The sequence below is a fragment of the Orycteropus afer genome, unplaced genomic scaffold (genome assembly GCF_000298275.1).
Source record: "Orycteropus afer afer isolate SDZICR_OR568_19922 unplaced genomic scaffold, OryAfe1.0 scaffold00048, whole genome shotgun sequence".
Taxonomy (NCBI): domain Eukaryota; kingdom Metazoa; phylum Chordata; class Mammalia; order Tubulidentata; family Orycteropodidae; genus Orycteropus; species Orycteropus afer.
Genome location: NW_006921635.1, coordinates 10,769,356 through 10,775,785, shown reverse-complemented (window position 1 = coordinate 10,775,785; position 6,430 = coordinate 10,769,356).

Here is a 6,430-nt window from a genome sequence, read left to right as displayed (position 1 = left end):
ATCTCACATACTTTGCTCATGTTGTAAGAAGGGACCATTCCCTGGAGAAGGATGTCATGCTTGGTAAGGTGGAGGGTTGACGAAAGAGGGGAAGGCCCTGAACGAGATGGATTGACACAGTGGCAGCAGCGGTGGGCTTAAGTATAGCAAGAATCATGGAGCTGGCTCGGGACCGGGCAGTGTTTCGTTCTGCTGTGCATGGGGTCGCTATGAGTCGGAGACGACTCAACAGCACCTAACAACAACAAGTTTTTCGGAAGCAGACTGCCTCATCTTTCTTCCAGGGAGCAGCTGGTGGGTTCCAATCACCAACCTTTTGGTTAATAGCCAGATGTCTTAACCACTACACCACGGGAGCTCCTAAAACAATAGGTTAGCTTAATAGTACAGAATGTCTACCTTGGGCACTGTACTCTTTTAAGAACTATTTCTATGGGATCAAATTGACAACAGCAAGTCGAAAAATTAGATAAGAATCTTAGGAGGTGGTGAGTTTATGTCAATGGAAGAACAGCTCAGAAAAAGAGGATGAGAATGGCTGTACAACTCAAAGAGTGTAAGCAACTCACTGAATTGTACACGTAGAAACTGTGGAATCAGTGCATGTTTTGCTGTGTATCTTCTTAACAACAACCAAATAAATAACTTATTTTTAAAGGTAATATCATAAAGTAATTGGCAAAGAGGGAGGAAATTAACTTAAGAAAGATGGTCACGGAACACCGCTCTAAGGAGATGATGTTGGAACTAACAGCTAAAGGAAGAGAGAAACCACTCCTTGGAATATTCAGATGTCAGAGGCGAGATTTCCAGCAGAACCTCAAGGGCTAGGCCTGTGAGGGGGGAAAGAGAGGGACATCCCACCACATGCCTTTTCCAAGCTGTTTCCTGCTATTCCAGCAAGGGATCTTTTTCTCCCCACCTGACCTCATCAACTCCTCCAGATCTTTCTTATTTCGGCTCATACCTGGCTTAACTTTCCCCCACCCCCAAAATGAGGTCTCCGTGTTGCACATTCTCAGAGCATTTTGTACTTGCCCAGATAGCACATAATACAACTTGCCGTTTTCTATTTGTGTGATCATTTAGTGATCTATTTGTGTGATCATTTAGTGATCCCTGGAGTCCACTAGTGTGGACTAGTTAATGCACTGAGCTGCCAACAGAAAGTTCTGTGGTTCTGGTCCACCCAGAGGCAGCTCAGAAGAAAGGCCTGACAAGCTACTTCTGAAAATCCAGCCACTGAAAACCCTACGGAGCACAGTTCTACTCTGACACAAGCCTCCACAGGCTTTTTTCCCCCTACTAGACTGTCAACTCTTATCTCACAGGCTGATGCATAATAGACACTCATGAAATACTGTTTATTCATGAATGAATCAACAGCCCTTTAGGGGGAGAAGTATTGCCACACTACAGATGAAAGAACGGAGGCATGAAATCTTTAGAAACTCATCTAAAATCACAAAGTGGTAATTTGCAGACCAGGAATTCTAAGTTTAACTCCAGAACAAGATCTGGTAATTATTACATCATACAGCCCACACAACTACACCAGCTAAGAACCACTTGGCTCCCTCTAGTTACCATGATTTCTTCAATGTAGTGAGATTAACAGTGTTGTTGTTAACAGCTGGGGCTCTCCACAGTCAGACAGAGAGGGCAAGGTTGGAATTCCAGCACCTTCATTTACTCACATCCTTGTCTTCCAGCAATTCTGCTTCCAAGAATTAATCCTACCCAAACCAAAAACCAAACCCACTGCCATGGAGTCAATCACAACTCACAGCAACATTATAGACAGGACAGAACTTCCCCACTGGGTTTCCAAAGCTGTAAACTTTTACAGAAGCAGACTGCCTCATCTTTCTCCTGAGGAGCAGCTGGTGGATTTGAACTGCCAACATTCTGGTTAGCAGCCTAAAGCTGTAACCACCACATCATCAAAGCACCTTGAATTTATCCTAAGGGGTGGGGTTAAATTGTAGATGAGCTTAAAAGATTTAATTACAGGGATGTTTACTGAGGCATTGTTGAGGGTACTCAACACTCAAGTATCTAAACAGCTGACAAAGGAATTGGTGAAACACATCCTGTCCCATTAGAATGGAAATACGAGCCTAACTAGAATGCCAGCACCCTGAGAGCAGAGCCTTGGTGGGTTCTTTGTTCACTATGGTGTATAGTAGTTGCCAGTGGCTGCTGTAAGGAACATGATAAACTGGGTGGCTTATGAACAACAGAAGTCTATTCTCTCACAGTTCTGGTGGCCAGCAGTACAAAATCAGGGTGTGGGCAAGATTGGTTCCTTCTGGAGGCTGTAAGAGAGAATCTGTTCCATGCCTCTTCCTCATTTCTGGTGGTTGCCAGTAGTCCCTGGTGTCCTTGGCTTGTTGATACATCAACCTCCATCATCAAGTATTCTCCCTTTGTGTCTCTCTGTGTCTCTGTGTGTCCTCTCTTCTTTTTAGAAGGGCACCAGACATACTGGATTTAGGGCCTACCCTAAACCAGTATGACCTCATCCTAACTAATTACATCTGCAAAGACTCTATTTCCAGATGAGGTCACAGGCTGAGGTTATAGATGGACGTGAACTTCAGGGGGTCACTGTTGAACCCAGAAAACTATCTTCAGCATCAAGAAGAGTGCCTGGGACATAGTAGCTTCTCAATAAAGAATGAATAAATGAAATGTTGTCCAGCTATTAAATATTATGTTGGAGAAGAACACTGAATCACATGAAAAGATGTCACAATATAGCACAGTGAGAAAAGTCAGTGCACAAAACAGTATAACCAGTGTGATCCTAGTCATGTGTGTGTACATGTTTTAAACTTTGCATGTCTTTTAAAACAAAACACACCCACATATTCACAAAAGAAATTTCTAGAGAGGGCAGGAATATGGGTGATTTTAGTGTTATTTGTTCTCTTTATCTGCATATTCTCATTTTCTACAGTGAATGTTGGCTTAGCCTGGGTTCCCCCAGAAACCAGAGCCTGAGACCTGGGCTTGCGGGCAGGTTATTTACTTGGAGAAGTGATTCCAGGGAAGAGGAGTAGGAAGCTGAGAAGAGTGAAGCAGGAAAAAGAGGGAACACAAATCCAAAGAGCACCCGTGAGTCGATCCTGCTATGGGCAACACGGGCTCCATCTGACTGGGAATTTCAGAGGAGCCTAGAAAAACACACCTCAAAAATGTCCTTCCAAGAGATAAGAAGCAGAAGAGGGGGGCATTTATCCACTGACTCCCATCCTTTGTTAACGAAGGGTTCCTTCTGTGAAACCCAGGGGTTGTAACAACCTTTACTTCCAGATTGGCTAAAAGTAAGTGAGTTCCCATGGGTGTCCTACACCAAACCAGTGGAGATGCCCTGGGGCAGAAAGCAAGAGCTACTCTGTGGAGCTGACAAAAGGGACTGTAAGGTTGTCCCCTGCAGAAACCAGTTGCTACAGAAATGATTAAAGTAAAAAGTAGGTCAAGAGGATGTGAGGTGGGCATAACAGTGTCCAACACAAATATGTGTTCTTTTTCTAGTAAGAATAAAAACAATGAGCTCTATTCCCCAAACATTCAGCTAACATCCCACTTCGTCTGAGATGTCTTCCATATGGATTTCCAAGGGTCAGTCAAACTTGCTTTGAGACTCTCTACTTGTGAGTCAAAAGCCAAATGTGGCTTTTTTTTTTTTTTTTTTTCTATCCCCAGAACTGATGTCACATCTCATATTTAAAACAAAAAGCAAACTGGAAATGTTTTAAACACCTAATTAAGCTGGTCAAGGTCAATGCTTCCTCTTGCCCCTCTAAGAGAACTTTTACAGGAGCCGTACAGACAGGCTAATGGCGCCATTAGTCACCCAGAGAAAATGAAAGAGAGTGAAACATGCTAAGAGGAAGGAAACTATTGTCCTTTTCACAATATTGCCTACCGTTCACTCCAACAATATTTATGTTGATTTTATATCTTTCCAATAATACTTTCCCGGGTCTCCACTTCCTCAAATGAGAAAGATAAAAATATCTTCCCTTAAGGGCGACTGTAAGGCTGATAAAATGTCTGTTAAACTCCTAGGACTCATAATGCACATAGTAGGCATTCAGTAAATGAGAGCTATGACTCCTATTAAGCAGTATTCTGGCTCCTTAGAAACAAAATCTGGCCATTCTTGCTTCTAGACTTAGTGTCTACTAAACAGAATGCTCCTTAGAGGCAAGAATGGCCAAATTTCAGGTCTCATTCTTCGGCCATGTTATCAGAGGGACCAGTCCCTGGAGAAGGAGATCACACTTGGTAAAGGAGAGGGTCAATGAAAAAGGGGAAGACCCTCAATGAGATGGATAGACAATGAACAAAGCAATGATGGAGAGGGTGGGACAGGACCATGCAGTGCTTTGTTTTGTTGTATACAGGGTCACTATGAGTCAGAATCAACCTGACAGCACCTAACAATAGCAACAACATGATTCATATTAGGAGGCCCTGGACATGCAGACAGTTAATGAGTTTGCTCGCTGCTAACCAAAAGGTTGGTTATTCAAGTCCACCTGAAGGTACCTTGGAATAAAGACCTGGCAATCTACTTCTGAAAAATCAGCCATTGAAAACCCTAGGTACAGCAGTTCTACTCTGACACACATGGGGTGGCCATGAGTCAGAATCAGTCCACTACAACTGGCTTGGTTTTCAGCTATGATCCACATGAACACAAGCTCAGTAGAGAGTGATGATGTCGAACCAGTGCTCTCAAATTCTGCAGTGCCACAGGCCTCACCTTTTCCCATACTGAGCATTCCTTGCAAGCTCGGTCCATTAAGTTCTTTGGTTGCAAGCAACAGACACCAAGCCTAGCTACCCTAAGCAAAAAGGAAGTGAACTGAGAGGACAGCTCACAGAGTCAAAGGCAAAGAGGAATAACCAGACCCACGGAACATCCAGAGGCAGGTCGGATCCAGGGGTTTGATGGCCGAAATTCACAAACCATCTCTTTTGGGCAAAATCACCACCTGTCTTCTGTGTTCTGGAATTTAAACTTAAACTTAAATAAGCATTCCTTGGAAACTTGCTAGGGTTGCAAATTCTCAGCCAAGATGCTGAGCAGAAAGTCTGGGATGTGGCCCATCAATCTGTGTATTAACCATCCCTCCAGGTTGTTCTGATGAGCACTCCTGTCTGACAACCACTTCTCAGAAATCATCTGAATGGCCTAGTGTGAGTCACATTCCCAGGCCTTGACAGAGGGCAGGGGGGAAATGTAATTAAAATGTGCTAGATTTGAAGATGAGTCCCTGGGTGGTGCAATGGTCATGTTCTCGGCTGCTAATCAAAGCTGGAGATTCAAGTCCACCCAGAGCTGCCTCGGAAGAAAGGCCTGGCAATCTACTTCCAAACAAGTCAGCATTGACAGGACCGTGGTCGCAGGGGACATCAAGCTCAATTGGCATAACACACTACACAAAAACATTGTTCCACCTCCTACTTTGATGAGTAGTGACTAGGAACTTAAAAGCTTGCAAGCAGCCATCTAGAAGCAACGATGGGTCTCTCCTAGTCCAGAGTAAAGAAGAATGAAGAAAACCAAAGATGCTTGGAAACAGTCCTAGCGACTGGTACACCATGCAGTCCACAGACTACACAACTATGAGACCTGAAGAACTAGATGGTGCCTGGCTACCACTGTCAACCACTCAAGGGGGGATCCATGTAGGAGATCCTGGATAGAATGGGAGAACAATGTGGAACAAAACTCAAAATCATTTTAAGAAAAAGGGGAGGGACCAGGTTTTCTGGTCTGATAGAGCCTGGTGGAACCCCTGAGACTATGGCCCCTAGCTGCCCTTCAGGTTGAAAATTGAACCCACTCCTGTGGCTTCCAGACAGGCATATGAGCTGAAAATTTACATTAGGTAAATATACTCCTTGGAGAGATGAATCATGGGGGACTAGAAGGGCTGTGTATGCACAGGGAGACAGCTTGGGGGGCAGGAGAGTATGGGAGGGAAGGACACAGGGAACAGGTGGCTATGGGGAGGAAGTGGGAGGGGAGCTGTTGCATTGTGGGAGATTGCAGTCAATGTCATGAAACAAAGTATATGTGAACTGCTGTATGGAAGATGAATTTGCTCTGTAAACTTTCACCCAAATCACAATAAACTTTTTTTTTTTTTTTAAAGGTCATCCATTGAAAACCTTATGGAGCACAGTTCTACTCTGAAACATATGGGGTCACCATGAGTTGGAGATGACTCTAAGGCAGGTTCAAGCTTGTCCTTATCAACATACATTCCTGAAAGGGCAGGAGAGGGCTTGCAACACACCTCCTCAAGGCAAGGAGCCATCCCAGTCTGGAGAAGAGATGTTCTTTTTTGTTAGCATGACTTTCACCTTGACCACTCCCATACTCCCAACCTGTTTATTTACACTCCCC